At 54.3% G+C, this 26,475-nt stretch overlaps 1 protein-coding gene across 5 annotated transcripts in view; it reads right to left on the bottom strand.

Annotated features, from left to right (window-relative positions):
• The window catches only part of NAV1 (neuron navigator 1), a 235,722-nt gene extending 212,171 nt beyond the window's left edge, over nt 1–23,551 (bottom strand). For 4 of the 5 annotated variants that reach the window (XM_058533784.1, XM_058533785.1, XM_058533786.1 and 1 more), the window contains exon 1: nt 23,461–23,551. The gene's annotated coding sequence lies outside the window, so the exon portion shown is untranslated. The remainder of the gene's footprint in view (nt 1–23,460) is intronic. The other variant, XM_058533788.1, reaches the window with a different exon arrangement.
• Nucleotides 23,552–26,475: the final 2,924 nt, after the last annotated feature.

Below are 26,475 nucleotides of genomic sequence, written 5' to 3'. Positions count from 1 at the left end.
GCTGGTCAGAGCACTCGGTGAGGTTCAGTGCCCTGGTTTCGATCCTCATGTGGGTCAGTCACCTTTGCTGTGTACCATATAGAGAAAGGCCATTCTAGAAGTGCCGCCAGGGACCTCACCAACACGACGAGTGCAAGGCCTTGGGCACAGACATGACTGGGAAAGCAGGCATCTATGGACTGGGAGGAAGCCACAGCCTCTCACAGGTGCACAATGACCAAGCTGAGTTTGAAAAGAGATCCGGGGAGCTGTCAGCTCCATCTCCCTATGCCTGACGCCTTGGGCACCTCAATGCTGTCTATACGCAGTAGATCCTCACTGCTGGTTAGACCAGATGGATCCCCGAGACGCCTCTCTGAGCACTGTCGCCAGGAGAACTAACGGGGGTGGCAGAGCCTGTCCAGATGTACCCGGAAGCCCGTTTCCCCCTGAGTGGGCAGCGGACCCCATTAATCTCTGCAGGGCCCAGCTCACGCCCTCGAGTCTGGGGATAGCCCTATCAGAACAACAACAGAGGCGACCCCTGGGCCACCAGAAACTGGTTCCCCAGGAACAGGGTGGGGTGTTTGTGAGCTCCCCTGAGCTGATGGCTTTCCCACGTGTCAGGCAGGAAGGGCAGGGTGTGGGAGGGTGCGATACTGATTTCCAAAGCCACCCAGTTCAAGATCCTAATCAGGGTCCCGTGAAGAGCAGCCAGTCACCTCTTTTGTCTTCTATGGCTGGGGGTGGAGGGTGGGAGGGGCTAACTTCCAAAACACTCGCTAATGAAGTCCTCATGAAGTCCTCGCTCTACAGTTTGGGGATCATGAGTGAGGAGGGACCACAGACAGTGGAGCAAATTACAGTACTCCCATACAAAAGAATGTTAAAAATGATGCGTACAGAGCTTTGATGGGTATGGAAAAGGCCCGAGATAATGTTAAGCAAAAAAGCAAAACCACAAAATTGTATGCAGAGTAGGATAGCTTATAGAGACAAACTTGCCTAAGACAGAGAGGAGACTAGGAGGACGTGTCACCAGCGCTTGCTTCTGGAGTGGGAGATTGTGGCTACTTAACACTTCTATTTTCCTGTGATAAGCTCTGTTAATCAGGAAAAAAACTCGAACACCTGTGAAAATTTAGGCGGAAAAGGAACCACAGGTGGGGGGAGATGTGGTGCATACCATCGTTTGCCAAGGGAAGAGGGGTCCGTTTGTGTTTGCGGGCGGGCAGGGGAAGAAAGCCCTGCATGTGATGCCAGTGTGGCCTGGAGCCGGGGGCACTCTCTGCCCCACGGGAGACACATCTCCCAGAGAAGGAGGGTATAAAGCCAGGGACAGCTGAGGCTGCGAGCCCCAGGTGGTGCCCCTGGGCACTGAGGGGCCAGGGAAGCCAAGAGTGGGGGTGGGGTGGGTTCAGCAGGAAGCCTTCCTGGAGGTGGTGGGCCCCAAGCAGGCCTCTGAAGTGAACTGGGATGGAGGTGGGGCTGTGGGTGTTTAGTGGGGCATGGGAAGGGGTCCTCAGGGAACAATAGGAGTGCGGGGGAGGTGGCCTGCCTCTTGGGGCAGAGCGTGGGGGAGAGCCCTGGAGTCCCTGGGGAAGAGTCTGGATTTGATGGGGAGCTCAGTGCTGTGGGGGAGGAGGAGCCAGGATCTGAAAGAAAGGAGCAGACGGAGCCTTGACTTGACAGGCAGGAGGGTGGCTGCATTTCAAACTGACCTTGTAAAGAAAAGCGGGAGAGGTGCCGAGGGGCATTTGGGTGTTAATTTTTGGTTCAGTTCAGTGAACTGGGGGTGGGGAGAGTGTCTGGCGCCTATGGTGATGAAGTGCTGGTCTGAAGCCACCAGTCCCCTAACAGTCGAATCCACCTCCTCATGTGGCCTGGGGTCCTGCCTCCAACTGCGTGGGCCTCAGTTTCCCCCCCAAGAGGCAGGGGGTGGGTGACAGCCCTTCTATTATCCTTAGGTCTGAGGGGCTCTGCTAATAAAAATGATTGTAAAACGCTTTGCAAATAGCGAGGCTGCCTGACAAGGAGGCAATTCTTTCCCACAGAGGGGGCTCAGTTCCGGCAGGGGTCTGCTTGGAACCTCTCTGCCCTGGAAGAAGGGGCCCTTCTGTTCCCTTGTGATCTCCATGAATGCTGAGTCCCTGGGATAGCCAGGGGCCGGGCCCTGTGCCCGCTGCTGGCAGCCGTCCGCGCACAGACAAGGGGAACTCTGTGCGTCTCCCAGGCCAGAGTCAGAGCTGCCAAGACCAGGGTCAGCTTCGCCTCTGAGGGCAGAGGAAACCGAGGCCTGGGGAGGGACAGTGACAGAGAGCCCAGCGGAAACCAGAACCTGCACCTTCTCCCTTAGAAAAGCAGCCTCAATAACTCATGTCGTGATGATGGAACCAACAGCTGAACATCCACGGGGCACATGGTGTGTGTCTGTCAATTTATACATATCACCTTCTTTTTTCATATATTTACTCCTCCGAACAACCCTCTGTGATGGGGACCATTATCATTCCCTGCAGCTGGCAGAATAACGGACCCCACAGACATCCAGCCCTAACACTCGGAACCTGTGACTGTGTCACCTTAAATGGCAGAAGGGTCTTTGCAGACATGATCGAGGTTAAGGACTAGAGACCGGGATTATCCTGGATTACCCAGGTGGGCCGAATCTAATCACACGAATCCTTAAAAGCAGAGGCCCATTCCCGGTGCAGAGACCTGAGAGAGGGCAGCACAAGAGGGACTTGAGCGGCTGTTGCTGGCTTTGAACCGGAGGAAGGGGCCATGAACCAAAGAACAAAAGGGGCCTCGAGAAGCTGGAAAAGGCAGGGGACAGACTCCCCTGCAGCCTCCAGGAGAAGCCAGCCCTGCCGACATCCTGATTTCAGCCAGTGAGACCCTGTTGGACTCCGACCCCAGAGCTGTAAGGTGATACATTTGTGTGGTTCTAAGCCACTAGGTTTGTGGTCATTTGTTACAGCCGCCAGTACACTCTCCTTTTACAGGTAAGGACATATCCTCGAAGGGTAAGGCCACACGCCAGAAAGCAGAGGAGCTCAGACTGAACCACTCCCTCCCCAAGTAGGAATGGACCACCCCCGAAGCTCCAGACCCCATGCGAGGGCTGAGGAATGTGCCGGGCTGCAGAGAATGGGGTCCCAGCCGGCCGGGCCTCCTGCAAAGCTTCTGCCTGTAACCCCACAGCATTCTGCCTTCCGCTGCTCTTGCACGCGTCACCTCATTTATCCTGACAAGGCCTACTGAAATAGGAATCAATACCCTCATTTTGCAGATGAGGAAACCGAGGCTCAAAGAAGTGGGGTGTCAGTCACAGAGTCCCAGAAGGCCTCGTCAGGCCCGGAGCACACACACCTGGCATCCGGTCCCAGATTCTGGGTTCCTCCTTACTCCAGGTTTGGAGGGGTCCTGGGGTTCGCCTTGCTGTGCCGTGGCACTTGAAGCAGACATTTGGGGTACCACCCCACCAAGCAGCATCTTGGGGTTAACAGTCTCATATATGTTCCCCTGGCCCAGATCCAACAACTTCCCCCAGCCTGGGCCACAACAGAGAAAACCATGCTGGGACAATGACACCCCATGGAAGGGAGGTGACGCCCCCTCTGCCGTCCAGGCTGGGTCTCGGGTCCCGAGGCTCTTTGAGGGGACTTCTCCCGAGAACAGACATATCCTGCTGCTGCAGATGCACAAGAGGGGTGAGACGGGGCAGCAATCCCAGGCTCCCATGCCCGCTTGCTAAGCATGTCAGCAACCTCTGACCATCCTGTCACCTCCTAATTAGTCTGTCACTTTCCCCACACAGCCCACTTAGGACTTCACCGCAAGACCAGGACAGCTCGATCAGGGGACCCAGGCCACCTTAATCCTTACAACCACCCACTCTGCTGAGACCTGCTTACAAAGCGCTTGCCTACGCGTGAGCTCATTGATCCACCCCACCCTGTGTGTTTCAGAAGAAGAGAATGATGCTCAGACAGATTCCACGATCTAGAGACCATCCAGCTGCAGACAGTCCAGGATTTGGACTAAGGTGTTTGACTTCCGAGCCCACCTTCCTTCCTGGGGACTCGCTGGCTCCCATATGGACAGGCACCATAGACAGGACCTGCCTCACCCTCCCTGGCTGCCCCATTCAAGGCCAGCTCTCCTCCATCCACCCCAGCCCAGGACGGAGCACGAACAGCCTGGGAGACCCCCGAGCTCAGACTGGAAGAGGTGCCCAAGGTCTGCTCTTGTGTGGCCCCAGGACGACCTGCTCACTGTGATGCTTCAAGCTGCACCCAGAGGGGAGCGGGGCTGGCTGTCAGAGGCAGGTGTACTAAGTGGCCCAGCCCTGCCAGCATCCCTCCGTCCTTTCTGCCGAGATGCAGCTGCACCCCAGGGGAGGGCACCCTGTGTGGCCCAGCTGCTGATGGGTGAGTCACAGAGCCTGGAATCCGAAGCCTTCCAGACCCTCACCCCATCCAGCCAACTCGGCATCTGCCCTCCAAACGTCTCCACTCCAGAAATATCCTCTGCAGCGAGGACCCCACACAGAGGTCAGAAGGCGCCCTCAACCTCAGAAAAGTGCCTGCAGAGCCCACCAGGTACCTGGCCTTCGGTACCCACCCTCCTCGGCTGATCAACGATTCTCACACCTAATTGTCCTGAATCCTCAGATGCCTTTGTTCCGACCTAGAAAATCTCACTCCATAGCTGTGCTTCCTGCCTAAGAGCCCAAATATGAGGCACTCCCAGTCTGATGGAGGAGACAGACCCCTGCCTTCAGAGAGCTCCCAGTCTGAGGGAGGAATCACAGCCCCTGCCTGCAGAGAATTCCCAGTCTGATGGAGGAAACACAGCCCTGCCTGCAGAGAGCTTCCAGTCTGATGGAGGAAACATGGCCCCCACTTCAGAGAGCTCCCAGTCTGATGGAGGAAACACGGCCCTGCCTTCAGAGAGCTCCCAGTCTGATGGAGGAGATACGGCCCTGCCTGCAGATCTCCCAGTCTGACGGAGGAGACACGGCCCCTGCCTGCAGAGAGCTCCCAGTCTGATGGAGGAGACATGGCCCCTGCCTGCAGAGAGCTCCCAGTCTGATGAAGCATGGTCCCTGCCTGCAGAGGTCCCAGTCTGATGGAGGAAGCATGGCTTCTGCCTGCAGAGCTCCCAGTCTGATGGAGGAAACACAGCCCCTGCCTTCAGAGCTCCCAGTCTGATGGAGGAAACATGGCCCCTGCCTGCAGAGAGCTCCCAATCTGATGGAGGAAACACAGCCCCTGCTTCAGAGAGCTCACAGTCTGATGGAGGAAACACAGCCCCTGCTTCAGAGAGCTCCCGTCTGATGGAGGAGACATGGCCCTGCCTGCAGAGCTCCCAGTCTGTTGGAGGAAGCACGGCCCCTGCCTGCAGAGCTCCCAGTCTGATGTAGGAAACACGGCCCATGCTTCAGAGAGCTCCCAGTCTGATGGAAGAAAGATGGCCCTGCCTGTAGAGCTCCCAGTCTGATGGAGGAAACACGGCCCCTGCTTCAGAGAGCTCCCAGTCTGATGGAGGAAATACTGCCCTGTCTGCAGAGCTCCCAGTCTGATGGACAGGGCACAGTCGCTAACTTCATGGAGGCCCACGGATGAGTGGGGAAATAGTCTCCAGTAAATCCCAAATGGATGGGGGAGACAGGGTCGTGTCCTGAGGGAGCCCACAGTCTGACAGGGGAGAGAGTTCTGTCCCTTGGGAGTTTCAATGTATGGAAGAAAGGACTCAGAAGAAAAACCTAGAAACATAGATGATGAAACGTGAAACTACTTTTATTGAGTGCCTCTCAGGAGCCAGCTCCTTTACAGGTTTAATCCTCCTTAATGCTCACAATAATCTCATTTACAGTCAAGGAAACTAAAGCACGTGCTTAGTGACCCGCTGGAAAAGAGTGGCACCAGGATTTGAACACGGGTCTGCACACCTCCGTCCTGCTTTTGCATCACACCACGTGTGACGGGCAGATGGGTCCACCTTCTTTTCCCACGGCATTCTTTAGACCAGAAGCTGCTGCTCCTTCTCATCCACTAATCAGCATTCTCACGACATTAAGAAGTTACATTTAGGATCATCTCATTGATGGACAACATCCCACTGTCCCAGCAGCAAGCAGGGCTGCCAAAGCTGTCCCTTAACAAAGAGAAGGGCCCACAGCACAGCTGCAGCCCTGTCCCCTGCAAGCTCTGCCCACACAGAGGCTCTTACGGTCAAGGCAGGGACTCTTGGGGTCTCAGAAGGTTCAAAGTGGTAAGCCCCACCCCAGGTTGGCCCCAGGCCAGTCCCTGGAGGAGTGCACTGCTCAGGACCTCTGGAAAGAATAATGACTGGGGAGTGTGGTAGGAAAGCCTGTGGTGGTGGAAAACGCAACAGAAATGCTGAATATGTTCCCCGAGCCCACTGTCTGCTCTGTGGCACCCAGGGCTGGCCTGGAACAGCAGCCTGGCCTTCCCTGGGAGGCCTCGGGGCTCCTGGCACAGATCCCGAAGCTCCATCCCAGGAAAGGGCTCCGCAGAGAGGGGAAGGCAGAAATGCTGCCACGCGGCAACAGCGACCCAGACGGTAGAGACCTCGGTTTCTTCCCATGGGAACAGGGCCCTGGGCCCTGAAGGAATGGGAGATGGGATTCATTACATCCCTGCCTCTGAGGGCCTGCTATGGGGCAAGGAACCCAGGGCCCAAGGCCATCCCAGCTCCTCCTCTGCCTCACTCTGGGGAGTGTCTTCCCCTCGGCACCCCAAGCCACCCAGGTGCAGGGTCACTGGGCTCTTATCTGTTGGCCACTGGCCCAGGAGGGCCAAGGCCAGGCCAGCAGTGGTTTGGGGAGACCTCTGCCCCTCTGCAGTGGGGCAAGTTGTCCTGGGCTTGCAGGAGGGTGGTGCGGAGGGTGGAGGGAAGCCTGCCCTGGCTAAGGGCCTTATAACCAAAGGGGAGAATATTCCAGAAGGAAAAGCCAGGCTGGAAAATCTTTGACCTTTTGCTCTTGCCAAACAATAGCATCCCAGCCTGCTCCATATCCCATCACCGAAGACACCTAATGGGCTTTGCATCCTGAAAAATGAAGCCTAGAGGAGAGAAGACAAGAACTTTGTTTTTTGGCAGGGAGGGTAGTGGTTAGTAGTAGCTGGAACCAAAATCAAGAATAAGAGACTTTTTTGACACCACCCAGCAAACTGGAGGCAGACAAGCACCCAGGGAGACAGACACAGCTCTGCTCGCCTCAAGCCTCTGAACCTCCTCGCTGACCCACCCTGCCTGGCCGTCACACATGGTGCAGCCCCCCCCACCCCAGAGCCTCCTACCCTAGACTTTCCTCCAGTCTGGAGAAGAGCGGATACGCACAGGGCCTGCTGCCCCAGCCCAAAGGATGCAGAGCTGCCCGCCTGCCCAGGAGAGGAGGGCGTGGGGACATGGAGGCCTTCTGCTGGGCAATTGCCCCCTCTGGTGGTAGTGCTGGGAAGATGCAAGGACATGCAGACAAAGGGCGAACCAGGCCCCCTCTCCCTTTCCCAGAATCCCTTCCCGTGGCCTTCCTTTAGCATCTATTGGCGGATGCACTGGGCCCTGCCCAGAGAGAAGTGGACAAACACCACCCTGCTCCTGAGGGCTTCTAAAGGAAACCCACCCAGGAGAGCGATGGCCAATCCCTCGTCACACTCCAGCTCCTGCCACGAGTCCTGAAGGGCCGACCTGTTCCCTCTGCCCACATGCGTGGCACCTGGGCATCATCCGGCCACGCCTCTCACCTCCCTCAAAACCCCACTCCCAGCTCTCCTGGTCTGAGAAGCCACCTCTGGCTCAGGCGCTCAGCCTCCCCCACCCCACACAGGCGCAGAGGCAGCAGCCGCTGAAAGTCACCATGTGCGACAGTTTATGTGGGCGTGCCAGTCTCCAGTCTCGGATCCTCCCAGGGTGTGTATCCAGTCTCTCCAATTGGACTGGGAGCTTCCTACAGGCAGGAGACAACGGATCAGAGACAAGACTCATGGGAAACCCATTTCAGCCAGCACTTTATAATCAGCATCTCATCCAAGCCCCTTGGCAGGCCTGAGCTGGAAGGACCGTGAATAACCCCCAATTATGGAGAGGAATCTCAGGCTCTGGAAGGCCGCGAGGCTGGACCAAGAGCCACCACTGTCCATGTGCCCACACTGTGTTAAGTGTCTATGTGAGTCATCTCACCTCACACCAGGCCAGTGAGCCGGGTTAAAAATTATCCCCATTGTCCAGATGAAGACATTGAGGGGATAGATACATAATTTGCACAAAGTCACAGCACTAGAAAGTTGCAGAGGATAGGAACCCGGTTCCGCCTCACCCTTTTCTTATCCCTGTTTTTTCAGAGGGCAAGGCCTCCCCTTTCCTGCCCCTCCAGGCCCCCAAGCAGGGCTCCACACCCGGCTCAGACACTGCCCAGCACCAGATGGCCCCGAGGAGGCCTCTCGCCCTCCTCCAGCAAACCCCAGAAACTACACGTTCCTCTTCATCCCTACACTCCTACTGGAACGAAAACCACACTTGACAGCATTTCTCAGCATTATTACAGTAAAGGGACTAGATCCCAGCCAGCTGTTCCTGGGCTGTAATTACTTATTCTTCCCAGTCTAAGAGGTGTGGGCAAGGTGGTCCTCAGTTTACCCATCTGAAAACTGGGAAGATCCAGAGATACCCCCACACTGGATTACCGGCAGAAGGCTGTCACTGCGTGTGTGGGGGCAGCTAAGTGACGTGGGACCTCAGCTCTCCCTTGGGCTGACCGGGGACCCTGGGCCAAGGAGCAGCTTGGTAAATGACCTCCCCATGGAGAGTTAATGTCCTCTAATGGCAGCCCCATCAGTTGTTGCACTTGTGTTTGGGCTTACATGCACCAGGCCATGTCTGACTGCCGTCCCGTGGGCTGGGCCAAGCGACACTGGACACGCACACCCCCACCTTCTGTCTTTCTTCCAGAACCACTATGCGCCGTTCCACAGAAAGGGGAATGCAACAGCTGGAATCTTCCCAGATTCCTCAGAAGGCTCCAGGATCCTACCTTCCCGGCACTGGCTGAATGGTCGGGGCTGAAATGTGGCATTACAACATCACGGTTGGTGGCGTGGGAATGCAGAGGGATCTCAACTTGACACCAAAGCCGACTTCTCTGGGGCTTCCTAACAGACAGCCTGTTTTTATCTCAGTCCCCTCCGGCCATCGGGGGGCCTGTGGTCTGGCGGGATCCTGGAGGAGGGCTGGGAACCAGGAGTCAGGGCTCCGACCGGCTGACTCACCATCGTCCCCACCCCGGGGGTGAGCCTGCTGGTCTGAGCTGTCGCCTGTGGCGTCTGCCCCTGCAGAGCCTCAGCGAGATTAAGCCTCTGCGTTCATGGGGAAGACTTTCTAGGGCTCTTCAAGGAGACAGGAGGACAGCGCTGTCTGCTGGCCGAGGTGGGGGGCACTTCTCCAGAGAGTGGTCCGGAACCAGCCCAGAGTCTGTGGAGGGGACCGGGCTGCTCCTGAGACCCCCTGGAGGCCCAGACAAAGGACGGGGCTAGGAGAGCAGAGGTGAGGAGTCCCCGCCCGCAACGCCCCACCCTCCTCCCCTGCACACCTGTTCTTTGCCTGACTTAGTTCCCACACGCCCAGTGGCACTCGCTTCCCAGGAGGCCTCTCCTGTGCCCCCAGTGCTTACAAGTCCCTGGCCTCCCCCTGCCCTGAGCTGCCTCTGCTGCACCTATTATACTGGGAGTGCAGTCGTGGGCTTGCTTACCAGACCACTGTTTGTGAACGACCCTTAGACTGCTCGTCCTCGCATCCAGCACGGGCCCGAGCTGAGGCAGATGTTGAGGGAGTTAATGAACACATCAGTGAGGGAATGAAGGTGGAACATCCAATCCTCTCCCTCGACCCGAAGTCCTAGGTCTCCCTCCCGGGCCTTTCTCCCTGGCTGTTCTCTTGGGGTTCCTGAGTGGCAGACCCCTGGTTCTGCCCCAGAAGCTGGCACTAAACCCGCCACTGACCCCTCTCCCAGCACCCTTCCTCCAGCACCCGGGAACCCAGCTGGCTCCCGAGTACCCCCCACTCTCTCCCTTTTCTGGCCTCTTTTTCGGAAACACCTTTTTCCTGCCTCATGAGGCCGCTCTGTTTCCGGCACAGGAAGAGGCCTTTGGATTCGAGGGTCCTATTTATAGCAGGCCTCCCTCCTTCCAGGTGAGGGTTGATGGCCCAGGGGATGCAGATAATAGGTGCTTGGGACTTTCCAGGGTCCCAGACACCAAGGGAAGGAAGCGGGGTCCCCAAACGAGGGGCATGTAGAGGAAGCATCTTCTGATATTCACACCAGTCCCCCTCCCGACTTTCCATATCTGTTAGTGACCCCACAGCTGTCTCACGTCCCCAGACTTGAAATCTCAGAACCTCAGAGGCAGAGTTACAGGATTTAGACTGGAGAAGACCTGGGAGACCAAACCAATGAGGAAACGGAGACTCAGAGAGGGAAAGAGATTTGAACAAGGCCCCACATGAAGAAAAGTAGGTCCCCAAGCTAAAGGTCCCCTGTGGTCACTGTGCCCAACACGTCACAGTAACAAAGGACTTCACGTGCATTGCCTCCTTCCATCTCATGAGGCAGGTGGTATGTTATGTGTTGAATTGTGTCACCAAAAAAGAAAGTTGAAATATGAACCCTCAGTATCTCAGAATGTGCCCTTATTTGGAAACAGGGTCACCGCAGATGTAATTAGTTAGGATGAGGTCATAGTGGAGTAGGGTGTCCTTATAAGAAGAGGGAAGTCTGGACACAGGCACACACAGAGGGAAGATGCTATGAAGACACAGGCAGAAGACGGGCACGTAATGATGGGGCAGAGACTGAAGTGAGGCATCAACCAACCAGGGGACGCCAAGGATTGCCAGCAAACACCAGAAGCTGGAGAAGCCAGGCAGGATTCTCCACTATGGGTTCCAGAGGGAGTGGGGCCCTGCCTAAACCCTGATTTCAGACTTCCAGCTTCCAACACTGAGACAATCCATTCTGGTGTGTTAAGCCACCCAGTTTGTGGTAGTTTGCTGTGACAGTTGTAGCCAACAGGTACATGGTGTTAGACCTATTTGACAGAGGAGGACTCTGACACCAATGCGGGTTCAATGCATTACCGGGTTACACACCAAGAGGTGCAGCAAGGACTCGAATTCAGGGCTGACTCGCAGCCCAGTGCTCCTCCACAAAGACTGCAGGCTCCTTGATCTCCTCCCAGCTGTGTCCTTTCCATGTCAAGTCATGAACTTCTGGTGGATTTTCCTTTGTGAAAACTCTCTCCCACCCTCTCTTCCTTTCCTCTCCCAGCAGGGCTGCCCTAGCACAGACACTCCATGTCAGGAACGTGATGGTAGATCTGCTGGCCCAACTCTCTCACTTCCAACCCATTGTTCACTGGACACCTCTGTCTCAGTGTCCACTGTGTGCCGGGTTCTGGGTGAGGTGCTGGGGTCCCCTCAGCGAGCAGAGTTGACTCGGCCCGTACTCCTGCTAAAACACCACTTCCTTGTGTCACTCCTGCTCCGAGCCTCCCGTGTCTCCCCCAGCTCCAGGCTGAAGTCCTGCATGTGCCTTCTCTGTTCCTCATACGTGGGGCCAGACGTTCCTGCCCATTGAGATGCGCCAGCTCAGTTAGGGCAGAGAACACCTTCTGACTTAGGGGGAAGACAGTGGCCTCTCTACCAGTGATCTCAACTTTCCAGCTCTAGGACGTAAAGGTGGCTCCCCGTCCACAAAGGAAAGAAGAGGCATGGTGGCTTCTACAGGAAGCCATGAAAGTGGGAATTGGTCTGGGAACAAAGAGGGAGACTGTGAAGTCTGCAGAGTCTCAACCCTGGCAGGTACCCTACTGACGCTGGGTGGAGGAGAACCCTAGAGCAGCGAGAGCCATCGAGAGGTTCCCCCACAGACAAACGGAGGAGGCTTCCAACATCGGAAATGAAAAGGAACCAACTACGTCCTTCAACCCAGACGAATCTCAGAAACTGCATGCCCAGCTAAAGAAGCCAGACACAAAACAGAACGCGCCATCTGATTCCGCTCACACGAAGTTCAAGGACAGACACCGCTCGTCTAAGGTGACGAAAATCAGAAGAGCGACATGGTGGGCGGGGAGCTGTGTTGACTGGAAGGGGCAGGGGGAAACTGTGGCCAGGGAATGTTCTATATCTGGGCGACGAAGCCGCATTCATTTGTCAAAACGCATTTGACTGGACACAAGATTTGTGCATTTCACTGTTTGTAAATTATTCCTTAGTCAAAATACAATAGAACGGAAAAAGAAAAGAAGAGAAAGGGTTCCCTCCCTCCCAGCTGGAGGGAAGACGTGCTGATGAAGGTGAGGAGACGCATTCCTTCTACTCCTCTCTCGACGTGGAATATTCCTCAGGCTCTGCTCAACCCCCCAGCTGGGTTCGGGCAGCAGCTCAGGTGTCTCTACAAAGAGGCAGATGGAAGCAAATAGAGTAGGCAGCTCTGGCCCACGGGCCACTGAGCACGGCTCTTTCTGGCTCACAAGCCAGGCATCCAGGCCACGTCCTCCCTGCCCAACTGCCATGGAGATGGCCCCAGCCTGTATTTTGGCTCAAGGGCTGAGTTCATCATTTCAAATCTCCCACCTTCCCATATACCTTGCCTCAGCCACATCTGCGACCTCTCCTTCTGAAGCCGGTGCTATTTATAATGCCCTGAAAACATAGCCGGGGCCAGATAATAGGCAGGCTTTTGCCAAACAAAACCCCAGGCCGCCCCACTCCCCCACACCCCCCAGAGGCCTGCAGTTTGGAGCCTAGGGAACTATACGTCTCAAGGCCGGCACCTCTCCCAGCCCGTCCGTCTGACCCCAGACAGGGAAACATTTCCCTCGTCTGGCATATAAACACCACTTCGGGGATAAATGCACCGGAAGCATAGTCTGCAGGGCCGGGGAGCCGAGTGTCTGCGGCATCCTCGGCTCTGGCCGGCCACTTGGCCTCGCCTGCATTTACCCTCTGAGGACCAAGTGCCGTGAGCCATGGGGGCATCCAGATCCAGAGGGTGACAATGGCTAGCATTAGCTTCATGCCAGATGGTTTGTGACGCCCCTAGGAGGATCCTCAGACTCTGTGGGGTAGGCATGACTGTCCCCATTTTATAGGTGAGAAAACTGAAGCCCAGGGAGGCTGCAGGAGCCCAGGTCAGGCCGCCTCCAGAGCCTGGCATCTTCTACCACGCCACGTCAGGGAGCAACCGAGGAGGCAAGGAGGTGGCCTCTGAGCAAGCCAGGTAAATTCAGGACCTAGGGTGCTCCCAGGGCAAAAGGAAGGGGGAGGACATTCACGGCTGTCTGTCCCTCAGCTTAAGGACAAACCTAACCCTTACCCCAAGGAGTCAATGAGCAAGTACTTCCTGAGCCCCCACGATGTCCCAGGACCCAGCCAGGCCACCTCCAGCTCCAAGGCCAGCCGAGTGTGGCCTGGCGGGCTCTTCTCTGCCCTGGGCAGCCTCTCCCAGACCGTGTCAGCACACCAGCACTGCCCGCACCTGGCCCCAGCCCTGCCACCCAGACACAGAGGCCTTTGTCTGCGACTGAATGTGGGTGCAGGAGTGTCATGGCCTCTGTGGCCAGCTCAGCAGCGGCCCTTCCCACCTACTTCCGGCCATCCCAACCCTGTGGTCACCTTCTGGGCCTCCCTAGTGGCCTCTGATTTCTCTCTGGCCGTGGCCAGCCACAGGAAGTGGGGAGATGACTCAGTGGTGCGACGTGGCCTTAACAGACACATCTTTGCGGCGACATTCATAAGGAGGTGGGCAGTGAGCGACAGAGAGACCTGGATCTCGCAGGAGACATGTTAAGTGGGGAGAGGCCAGCTTATTAGGTCCAGACCGGTTAAAAGCAAAAGAGCCTTAATGCATTGCCAGCCTAACACAGGCCTAAATTCATGCACAACAGTATTTTCAACTCTGAGGAGAAAATGAGAAACAGGACTCAAAATATAACACTTCTGCAATGTTTCTTTGACTGTGTAAAATTAGCAGGAGTGGTAAAATTGGTGATGTGCTTTGAAGTAGCCTTTATTGAAAGACAGATCTGAAAGACTTGTCAAAATAAATGCAATAGCGAAATTAATAATAAAAACTCAGTGTGACTTCTGCATTTGCATAACAGATAATGACGTCTGTAGTTAAGGTCCATGGCCATTACAGACGCTGCCCACCTCTGCTCTATATGGCCCCGGGGGGAATTGGAAAGGACAAAGATCAGAGGTCAGGGTTCACCACCTGACTCCTCGAAGCTGTGTGGCTTTGGGCAAGTTACCCAGCCTCTCTGAGTCCTGTTTTCACCATCTGTAGAAAGGGGAACATTCATCCTGCCACCTCATGGGGTTGCCACGAAGAGTGACTGAGATGTAGGATGTGACATCGTTCAGCAAGGGTGCTCCACTAAACCGGAGGAACTTCCACAGTAAAGGCCTGAGAAAGCCCGTGATGCGAAGGCGGGATCTGGGTCTTGGCATTTCCGTTTGGCTCAGCTCTGTTCTCAGGGTTGGGCCATTATGGACCCACAGACCCCACCAACAGTGTGGGTCTCAATTACTCACCCACAGATCCCCCTGCAGCCCACTGTGCTCTCCCCACCCACCCCACCTGTTCCTAGGACAGAAGGCCCCAGGCCAAGGAGCTTCTCAGAGGCTGATGAAGAAAATGTCACAGGCCCCAAAATACAAAAATAAAACTGCAAAATTGAAAAGAATCAAGGTTTAATCAAACCTCTGTAAAATGTAACATCGTGTCAATTGCCTCAATACTTAAATTCGGTTTTCATAAAAATTCATTATATTTGAGGGCCGGCCCAGTGGCATAGCGGTTAAGTTCGCGTGCTCTGCTTCAGCAGCCCGGGTTCACCAGTTGGGATCCTGGGCACGGACCTACTCATCGCTCACCAAGTCATGCTGAGGTGGCATCCCACACACAAGAGCTGCAACTCTTCTGTAATACACAACTATGTACTTGGGCTTTGGGGAGAAAAAAGAAAAAAAGAGGAAGATTGGCAAAAGATGTTAGCGCAGGGCCCATCTTCCTCGGGAAAAAAAAACTCATTATATTTGAAAATAACCTGTAGGTACCATTTTTCTCACTTCACAATAATTTCTGCATATGTTCAGGGTGACCAAGAAACAGCCAATTTTAAATTACTAAGAAATGAGTTACCAATGTCTAAATACTTTGAAAAGTGAAATTATAACAATCTCTTAAAACTTTTACAACAAAAATATGACCACGTCCTGTGGGATGTGCGTGCGGCGCATCCTCCTGGGATGCTGTGTCCTGGGCTGTCTTGGGGAAGCATGCCCAGTGGGTGTCAGGCTCTTACATCGTGCTTTGGACTTCAGCTGCGCGTTGCAGAGGAGCTGCCCGGGGCCGGGCCTTCTGTCCTGTGCCGGCTCAGCATACAGAAGGCAGGATGCCTGAACTGACTGCGCGAGGGCACCATCAATCTGTACAGGAGACCCTGCAACAACAGCAACAGCCTCCTGGCCCGCCTCTGCCCAGCCCCACCCTGCTGCTCAGAGAGTTCTGTCACTCATTTTTGGTTGGTCACCCACATAACTCCAGATCACCAGCTGATGGCTCGAGTCCTGTTTTGTCACCTTTAGACAACACCCGTCATAACCAACTAAACAGGTGAAAATAAGGATAGGTCACTTACCTAAACCCATCAGTCTTCTCCTTCTCTTCCTCCCAATATTTGATTTTAGTTTCTCTTATTGGTTATTTTGCACCTTGAATTCTAAAATTTGGTTCCTTGTTTTATAACACTTGGACAGACTCTCTCAAGACCCCTCTGTAGGAGATGGGCATCCTGGGGCCCTGTCCTTCCCTCCTCCCTCTCACCTGCAGTCTGAATTGTCATTTAAGTCAGCCAGCAACTGCCACCACCCACATCAGGCTTGCCTGAAGATTACCAATAGATGTCACTTACATTCCCAATACCAATACCGATGGATGTCACTTACATTATCTCGACTATGTAAATAGTGTTTAATACCAGCCTTAGAGGGTCTCATCCCCACTTTCCTCATCTGTAAAGCGGGGACAAAACAAGGTGAAGAGGACAAGGAATGTGACCAACACTTAGAAGGCTTTCTGTAAACAGATCTTATTTTTCCATTTACATGACACGCAGCACAGAATGGTAATAATGGCTCCACTATCTGGACTACGAGACTAACTCTCTGAACCTCAATTTCCTCACCAGTGAAACAGGGGGATGCTGGTACCCATCTCACTAAGTGGCTGTAAAGATTAAATGAAATAATTAAACCGACATGCTCGCATTCAGTGCCCCACGACCCCACTTGAAGGGCTCACGGCCTCATTTTCCTCTTCCTGGGAGAGAAAACGCAGTTCAGGCCTCAACCCAGCAGGCCGTGGTTGAGAAAAATGCACAGCACTCTCTAAAGAGCATTTGGGAGACAAGTGGGAAATCTGAATATGGCCCATATATTAAATAATTCTGTTCAGCTCACTGTCATTGGGTGTGATTACGGTCCTGTGGTTATGTGGGAGAATGTCCTTGTTCTTAGGAACTGCATGCAAAGTATTTCGGGGTTACACGTCACGATGTCAGCAAATTATTTTCAAATGGCTCAGGAAGATTGTATGATATATACGTGTGTGTAGGTAGACACAGCAGTGTAGCAAAATGTTAACAATCGGTGAATCCAGACATTCACTGTACTAATCTTTCATCTTCTCTACTGATATGACATTTTTCAAAATGAAACCTTGTGGGGGGCAAAAACCTTTCAACTTTGGATGGCACCTTAACTGCCCTGTAGCCTGTGCGCTCCCCTGGGAGTCAGGGGCAGCCCTGGCACTGCAGCTTCCACAGTCCCTCCCAGAGAGGCTGGGCAGCTTTGCTGGCATCTTCCTAAAGCCCCTTGCGACACTGCCCATGCCCAGGAGGTGACGGGGAGCATGCAGGTTTGGGGGCCAGCAGACGGCACATGAAGGTGCAGGGGGGCATGTGATGGAGCCCTCCTTCTGCAGCTTTGGGGGACCGTACAGAACGGCCCCAGATGAGACACAAGGGAGGCAGCTGGCAGCTGTGGGTCCTGGCTGAGGCTCCTCCACCGAGGTCTCGTCAGCTGTCTCTCCTTTGTTAGGAGGAAAGCAGGAGGGGAACAGTTGGGATCTTAGCACGAAGGAACCCAGACACTCCTTCCCAGTCGACTCAATTATCTGCACCAGTGAGCTGGGAAGAGACACTGCTAATTGACTTCAGCAATCATTTATTAAGAACCCATTCTCTGCTACACTTGACATCTACAAAAAATTAGGTGACACCAAAACAAACCGAAACACCTCAACAACAAGCAGTAAAAAGCAGACGAAGCCTCTTGTACCCTCAAGCCCTCCTGTTCCCGTCCCTTCTCGGTCACCGGCTCTCAGGTTGTGAGGGGCAATCCATGAATGGAAAAAAAGCTGCTCTGCATCCCTGAGGATAGGTGATCTGCCACGGATGGGCTGTGCCAGACAGCTCACAGCCTGAGCGTGGCATTTCATTGTGGACACGACACACACAAATGGAGACAACATCCTCGCTGGTACTCAGGGCGGCGAGCACAATGTTGGGTGGGGGAGTCTGGCTTTTACTGAGCTCACATGACCATCCCAGGGCGGCAGGTCTTCCACGGTCTCACTTGATCCACACAGTCTCTCTCTGACTGTATTTCCCAAACTTGCCAGATCATAGGAATCACTGTGGTGGGTGTGGGGGGGGGGGGGAGGGGAGGGGGAGGGCACGCAAGGTGGGAAACCTTGTCTTGTGAGGAAGGCATCTTCATTCACCGTCTCCTGGGGAAGAAACTGAGTCTCTGAGAGGTTCCATGGCCTGCCTCAGGTCACACAGCACTAATGATGTTGATGAGGAGAACACGATTTACATGGCTAATATTTGCTGGATACTCATCATGAGCTAAGGACTTTCCATGCAAAGTCAAGATCTAAACCTTGACTCCAAGTCTGGCTCATTTCATGGTCTAAATTCTTACTATTACATCATACGTCTTCTCAGAAAATACTTGAGAACATGTCCAATGAAGAAGATCTGGAGGAAACAGAGCTGCTGAGAGCAGAGAGGAAAGGGCGGGGCAGGCGCATGGAGCCCTTTCCACACACTGAATGGCTGTCCTGGTGCAGGGCGGTTACCCTTGCTCTGCATGGTTTATTTTCAATATCCCCCACTTTATCTGAGGATGCCTTTTGGAGAAGCCTATTCACCTTTTGGTATCTCTCACCCATGACAGATTAATACAGGGAGGCGCTCTGAAGACAGAGCTGTCCAAATATGGAATAAGATGGTTTCCACAGACTGCCGTTGGGAGTTCCCCAGCACAGCGGGGTCCACGCTGGATGACCACTGTGGGCTATATTAGAGGGCTTGGTGTATCTGAAAAAGAATAAAATAGGGCTACGTGACAGTTGAGGTCCTTTCCAACTCTGAAAGTTTAATTCTACAGAAGTTGGCATTTATTCTATTTACAAATGGATTTAGAATCAGGGAAGGGATGTAAAGTGGGTCAGTCTTACTGTCCAGATGGGAGGGAACTGCGTCACCCAAAGCTCCGACTGGGCCAGGGTTCCAGGGAGTAAATGAGCTGACGCACTGTGCATCAGGATCACGGAGGAGCTTTTAAAAACAACAGCTAGGGAGCTGCATTCCAAACCAAAGGAAGCTGGATCTCCTGGGGTGGGCCCAGGAATCAGGAACTTTTAAAAGCTCCCCAGGTGATTCTAATGTGCAGCCCCTCTGGAGAAGCACCGAGCCGGAGAAAATGAAGAGGGCACTGAGGCAGACCTTGGTGCCTCCAGCCTCCTGACGCTCAGGAGTCAGTTCATCTCTACATCTGGGCCAAGCGTCTCTGATGTGGGGGCCGTTGTTGAGAGATTGTAAGTCAAGAAGATCTGAATCAAACTCCCTCCAGGATACTCCCTTTGGAAGCAGGGTGAGGCCCTTTAACGCTTCAATGCCTCGAAGTCCTGACTTTTCTAGTTATTACGAAGTTTTCACAAATTTGTAGAGATAGAAAGTACAAGGGTGGTTGCCAGGCCTGGGGTTGTGGAGAATGCAGAGTCACTGTTTAATGGGGACAGAGTTTTAGTTTGGGAAACTAAACTTCAAATTTTCAAAGTTTGGGAACTTTGAACAAGTTCTGGAGATGGATGGTGATAATGGTTATATAACCATGTGAATATACTTAATGCCACTGAACTACATCATTTTTTTGTGTGTGTGAGGAAGATCAGCCCTGAGCTAATATATGCCGATTCTCCTCTTTTTGCTGAGGAAGACTGGCCCTGGGCTAACATCCGTGCCCATCTTCCTCCACTTTATATGGGACGCCACCACAGCATGGCTTGACAAGCAGTTCGTTGGTGGGCACCTGGGATCCAAACCCAGGCCACCACAGTGGAACGCGAGTACTTAACTGCTACGCCACTGGGCTGACCCCTGAACTGCACCTTTAAAAGTGGTTAAAATGGGGGCCAGCCCGGTGGCGCAAGCGGTTAAGTGCGCGCGCTCTGCTGCGGCGGCCCGGGGTTCGCTGGTTCGGATCCCGGGCGCGCACCGACGCACTGCTTGGTAAGCCATGCTGTGGCGGCCTCCCATATAAAGTGGAGGAAGATAGGCACCGATGTTAGCCCAGGGCCGTCTTCCTCAGCAAAAAAGGAGGAGGATTGGCGGATGTTAGCTCAGGGCTGATCTCCTCACAAAAAAAAAAAAAAAAAAAGTGGTTAAAATGGTCGATTTTATGTTATATATATTTTACCACAATAAACATTTTTTAATGTTTAACATACAGTAACTATAAAGAAAAATATAATAAACACACACCAACCCACCCAACTGCAGAATGTTAGCACTTTGTCAAATTTTCTTCAGTCTTTTTAAGTAAAATAAAAGAAACTTTGCAGATTTAAAAAAAAACAAAAAAAGCTTTCAGAGAGGGATTTATCCCAGGAATGTAAGGGTAATTCAACCAAAGAAAAGCAGTCAATGTAATGTACCAAAACACATGATGATCTCAATTGACGCAGAAAAAAGTGTTTGACAAAAACCAACCCTCCTTCGTGATAAAAACACTTAGAAAACTGGGAATTGAAGGGTATTTCCTCAACATGATCAAGGGCATTTATGAAAAACCCACAGCAAACATCATACTCAATGATGCAAGGCTGAGAGCTTTTCCTCTAATATCATGAACAAGACAAGGATGCCCATTCTCACCACCACTGCTCAACATTGTACTGGAAGTCCTAGCCAGAGCAATCAGGCAAGAAAAAGAAACAAAAGGGATCCGAAATGGAAACGAAGTAAAACTGTCTCTATTCACAGTTGATATGATCCAATATATAGAAAATCCCAAAGAATCCACACACAAAAACACTACTAGAGCTAGTAAACACATTCAGCCAAGTTTCAGGGTTACCAGATCAACGCACAAAAATGAGTTGTGTTTCTACACACCAGCAACGAACAATCCAAAAAGGAAATTAAGAAAACAAGCCCATTGATGAAAGCTTTCAGAGCAGCTGAGGACTGGGCATCAGAACAGTCCCACAGTCCTTTGAAGTGGAAACATCTTGTTATTAATGGTCCTTGGCAGAGGCACATGCATCAGCACCTTTAATTTCTCATATTAGTGCATCTCGGATTAAAATTAAGTAGAGCAAATACATTTGATGGGGACAGTGGTGTACACTGCAGGAGACGTGTAAGAAGTGGGATCACATCCACAGGCAGGGCAGAGTGGTGTGGGTCTCAGCCTTCCACCTCCCTTCACAACTCAAGAGTCATAGGAAGCTGGAAGCAAAATTCCAGGCCCCTTGGAGGAAATCAGGCCTGAGTCAGCCTTCCTAGGAGGTTGAGAGAACACATTAGACCCAGGAATCTGTTTACTGAAGAGGGAGTTTTGTTACTTACAAAGTTGGTGGGGTTTTTTTTAAGTTGAAGAAGGAACTAAAAGTTTTTTTTTTTTTTAAGTGTTTTTAATTATTGTTTTGTGACTGGGGGCCAGGAAGATGAAGTGTTTGCCAAGTATTGCCACATTTCTTGGTTCCCCATGTTCCAGAGTCTCAGAGCTGGTAGCTGGTTCCATCACAGAGACAGCTCCCCATACCCCTTGTTTCTGTTGCTCTCTCTTGCCAACAGCTAAGTAACATCTGCTGAGATCTACGGATGAAACATTAGGGAGAGAAAACTGAGTGCAGGGAGGTGATTTGCTGAAAGAGAATGAGCCCTGGACTGGGAGCCAGGAGCCCTGGGTTCTAGGCTGGCTTCTGCAGCATGGGCTGTGGGGTTCTGAGACCCTCCTCTCCCTCTGAAGGCTTGTTCTTGTCTGTGAAGGGGAGGGGGTGGGGTAGGGGTTGGAGGGGAAGCGATCCTTTTGATGTTGACATCCTAGTTTTTCTAAAGGTCAAACTCTTTAAGAATTCAAAAGAACTTTAAAAGAAGAGGGAAGTGACATTGACCCCACATGGAAAGATGATAAGAAAGACACATTTTAAAAGATGGACAAGAGATTTTTCTACCCCTGGCCTCTCTTTTCTACTGGGCCAAAGCCGAGCTGACACCAGAGGCTCAGAGGACTCGAGAGGGGCAGATTGGGCGAAGGAAGGAAAAACAGCACCCTTGTCTTCAGTTTCCCCAGGCCAGGGCTCCCTGACGAGATCCCAGAAAAGGCCCAACTCAACCTCATTATGGACCACGTTTGGAGGGGAAAAAAGGGGGATGGAGGGTAATCAATTCCCAAAGAATGAATAAATGAGAGGAGGCCCCTGGGTGGAACTTAGATGTTTTCCAGTTTTATTAATTCAGCAAACACTGAGAACGTGCCTACTACATGCTGGTGTTGTGGGTGGTCAGACAGCGGATCTGGCCGGAAGTCATTCGAAGAGAGAGAAGGCATCTGCACAAATACCCACGTGTCTAAAACACAAAGCAGAAGTGAAACCTGCCCCAAGAGTTCAGACCAGCAGCTGCTCTCTCTTCACCTGGGAAGTGGGGGAAACGGACCCTGGAGGCTGGAGCACAGACCTGAAAAGCCGTCTCTCTCTTCCAGCCGCAGCAGTCTTCTCCAGCTCCATCTCACACAAGGGAAAACCAAGACACAGGTGGGGAATTTCTTGCCCTCTGATCATCCAGGTCGTTAGCAACACAGGCTGATAGAGAACTACAAGCTAATGAAAACTTCCCCCAGAAACCAACAGTGAAAGCGAGCACCTCTATATAGCTGACTTAGGGGCGGAAATCCACAGTCACAGCCATTCCCTGTTTCCCTTCCCAGTTTAATCCCGAAGAGGCACCAACCACCATTCAAAGCAGGCTAGAAAAATTCAAAAGCAGGCTGGAGTCACAGGACCCTTTGGCCTGAAGGGAGCCAGGGTCTCTGGGGTGGCAGCTCCGCCCACTTGGGGACGGTTCTTTGTGTAAAGTCCCGCTGCACCGTCATATGCGAGCTACAGGGGACACCATGTAGCGGGACAGGACGCGCCACCAGATGAAAACCCAGGCAAGCCCTCTGATATTGCAAAGCGAACGAGACCTCAGGCTTCTCGGCATTGAATTTGAACGAGCCAATGGTATCCCAACCATTGAAACAGGAAGCCAGATAAAGAGCATGTTATCAAGGGGGTTCCGGCGCTTCCCTTAAGCCGGCGCCAGCTGCGCCCTGTGGCTGTCCTAACAAAGTCCCATTGACTCACCAGCTGATTTTTCTGTGTTGGGCTCCGGGGGACAAGGAGCCCTCTCCGCTGGGTGGACGTCAGCCCTGCACACCGCCCCCCGCCCCCCACTCCGTCCTCCCCTCTCTGCCCTCTGCAGACTGGGCCGATTCTTTATCCTATGGTCAGTTTCTATCGGCTCTGAGGACAGAAGGGACCACACGGCCCCCGCACCGCGCGCCCTCAGGTGAGCTCCCCGTGTTCAGAGCCCTCTCCGTTCTCCTCCCTCCCGCCTCCTCTGGGGGCGCTTTGTCTGGGCGGACGCCAAAGAAGATAGCCTCGGGGAGCCTGGCGGGAGGCGCTCCTCCGCGCATCCCGGGGCCCAGGGAACATTCTCCGCAACAGCCCGCAAAGCCACCTGCCCCAGGTGTGCCGCTCGCTCCGCTGGGACGGGAGAAGGTGCGGGCAGGGCTGTGTGATAACGTAGCACTCGGTGTCTGTCTATAGGATCGCAACACACTTTAAGTTGCAGGTATTTCACAGGAAGGGAAACCGAGGACCAGAAAGGTTGGAGCGGGGAAGCCCAAGCTCAGCTCCCCGGGCTCCGTCCCGGCCTGCAGGACCCGCCAGCCGAGACCCGCAGAGTGCGGAGCGGCGGCCCAGGTCCCCGCGCCCGCCACCACCCCGCCGGGCCAGCACCCCGCCAGCGACCACTCCGCCGGGCCACTCACCCGCGCGCCCGCCCCCTGGGCTCCGGTGCGCGCCGCCGCCTCCGCGCAGGGCCGCGCATCCCCCGAGCAGCGCCGCGGCCGGGCGCCCTCTCCGCGCGCTGGGAAGTTTCCCGGGGCCCCGGCCCGGCCGCCCTGCGCACGGGTCTCGGCGTCCGCCGCGCGCTCCGCCCACTGCGAGCAGGGAGGCGGCGTCCTGCCCAGAGTGTGTCCCGGCCGGGCGGAGCCTCGTGACCCGTAGCCCCAGGCACACGCCGCCGCCCGCAGCGGCCGGGAGGGGTGCCCGGGAGGGGACCGGGGAAGGGGGCCCGGGGAGAGGTTCCCGGGAGGGGAGCCGGGGAGGGGGGCCGAAGAGTGCTACCCGGGGCGGGGGGCCAGGGAGGGATGCTGGGGGAGGGGACCCCGCTCGGACCGCCCTCGCTGTCCTCCTCGGCTCTGGGCAGTGTGACCTGTGGAGGGGCGGAGGCGTGAGTCCCTTCCAGACTCGGTCATGGGAAAGCTATTCCCGACCCCTTTCCTGCCTTCGCCTCCCCAGCCGCAGAAAGGCGGCTGCTCGGGGCGGGGCTGGGGCGGCGAGCTGGCAGGCAGGAAGCCTTCTCACAATCGAGCCTTTCCTCTGCGCGGGGACCCGCCACCACCACTTCCAGGGCCGGCCGCCCCCACCTCCACCCCCGGCCTCGGGTGGCCGCTGGCTGGGCAGCCCCTTAGGAGAAGGAGACAGACGGATCGGCCGGCCTCCTCACCCCGTCCCCCTCCTTTCCTCTCTGTACCCCAGTCTGAGCAGGGATTCTTGGGTGCAGAGGACAGGGGAGGCCCCAGGAGTGCCGGGAAAATAGTAGGGGCTCAGGACAATAGGGGACCTCTTCTCACCTTCCTGAGTCTGCCCCGCCTCCTTCCAGGGCCGTGGGAGGGAAGGAGAAGAGAGGGGAGAGGAAGTGAGACAGCAAATGGGGCTGAGGTCCTCTGTCGAACCTAATGCCACCTCTGCAATGCAAGGAGTGCACCCCACCCCTGCCTGGGCCTGGGGGCTGCAGGCTCTGCAGGAAGAGGAAATCAGGTGGCTTTGAGCTCCGCGGGAGAAAGGGGGGTGGCTGTGGCCATGACCCAGCAGACTGGGATCAAGACTTCCCCAGCTCCAGACAACAAACAGGAGGAACGATTTGTTTCCAGGGCGTTGGGGCTGGAGGGATAGAAAGCAAAAATGTCTGCTCCCTGGGAGATCTCTGGATGCTGCGTGGGGAGCTGAGTCAGGATGAGAGCCCCCACCCAGTCAGGCAGGTCACATTGCTGTGGACATAAGCTGACGGTAAAGGGACACTGGACAGTGGACTAGGAGTGACATTGGAGAAGTTTCCAACTGCTCTTCAAAAAGGGTTTTTATATGGTTGTTGTCTAGGGAGGGAATGAGTTCTCTTTTGGTGGGGGTGAGGGGGCTGTGTGTAGTGGCTGAAAGTGTGGGATCTTGAGGCAGCCTGCCTGGGTTCACATCCGGATCGACTACTCACTAGCCATGGGAACTTGAGCAAATTCTTTAACTTCTGACCACCTCAGTTTCTTCATCTGGAAAATGGGATCATAATAGTTCCCACCACATGAGATTGTTGGGAGGATGCAGTGACGTAATGCAGTGACACACAGGACAGTGCCTTGTGCCACTCCATAGACGCTGGGTATTGTCTGATCTCCGAGTCTGACAGCCCTGCGTCCTCCTCAGCATTCAGTGATGCGCTGACTTCAGTCCTCTCTTGCTTGCCATGGTCCCCTTGGCTTGCGAAGGGGACTTGGTCCTTTATGAAGAAGCGCTATCCTTTCTTGAGGGCTCACAGAGTGGGGCGTGCTGAGCTCCGTGGCCCTTGGAGGCCCCAGGACCAAGGATCACGCAGTAGGCACACAAACCGGTTTCAGGGATTGAACTGCCCCCTGACCCATAGTGAGGCTGCACACAGGCCCCCCCGCCCAATGCAACATTGGTAACGTTGGGGTGAGGTCTTTTCTTGGGTGATCTCCAGAATGAGAAAGAAGGCCAAAGCCGTCACTTTGTAAGGGTTAGACCTTTCCCATCAGTGCACGCCATCAGCATTTCTCCCCCATCATGGGTGGCTGACCCTACGAGTCCTCCGGGACCCTGCTCCAAATGCCCCAGTCACAAACCTCCGACAGTGAAGCGTGTGTGGATAAAGACGATGGCATGTGGACCAGTTGAGGGTGGGGTGGGCCAGCCTGGGTGAGTGAGACGCAGAGGGTGTGAAGGCTACTGAAGGAGGAGGTGGCTGGGACGGAGCATCAGAGAGGAGAAGCCAGGAGTGAGCGAGGAGAGAGCCTGTTTTTCCCAGAAGTGGCCTCCGGCAAGTACCTCCTCTGAACACGTTGATGACTCAGTTGCTCTGAATCAAGCAAATGGATTTTCCTTAAATATGAAAATCAATAAGAAGTAGAGGGAAAGTCTGGCTGGGGGGAGGAAGTGGAAAGAACAGAGGGACACTGGGGAGGGAGATGGCTGGGGGGTGATGAGGGGAGTGAGATTCAGGCTCATCGTGTCCCCACACCCTGACTCCCTCACCAAGAAGGTGGCCTCGGGGCCCTGCTGACCTTACTGAGACTCCTTAAAACCCGACAGCTCCCCCATCTCCTCCTCCATCCACGGCTTAGAGCCAGGCCTGCCTCAGGGAGGAGATTGTTCATGAGAGGATTAATGTCAATGTGACAAATGGGTTTTAAAAAGTCAGCCTGGGAGCCTGTTGTCACCCCATAGAGTCGCAGGCTAGAGATGAGATGAGAGCTTTGGGACCCCCCAGGGAGCAGCCTGATTTCTTTCTTTTGGGGGCTCTGCCTGTTTTCCTGCCACTTCAAGGTCTGTGGACCAGTGCTGATTGGTTTCACCACCTGGGTTATCTGACGGGGGCCTTGGGGATCTGAGCTGAGTCGGAGCCTTGGTCCACGTGGCCCTCGGAGGGCCTGTCTGTGCCTCTGGCTCTCTGGTTCCCGGCGCCCAGAGCAGCTTGTACGGCTGTTGGCAGG

This window comes from Diceros bicornis, chromosome 38 (assembly GCF_020826845.1).
Source record: "Diceros bicornis minor isolate mBicDic1 chromosome 38, mDicBic1.mat.cur, whole genome shotgun sequence".
NCBI classification, from domain to species: domain Eukaryota; kingdom Metazoa; phylum Chordata; class Mammalia; order Perissodactyla; family Rhinocerotidae; genus Diceros; species Diceros bicornis.
This window is presented reverse-complemented; position numbering and strand designations above follow the sequence as displayed.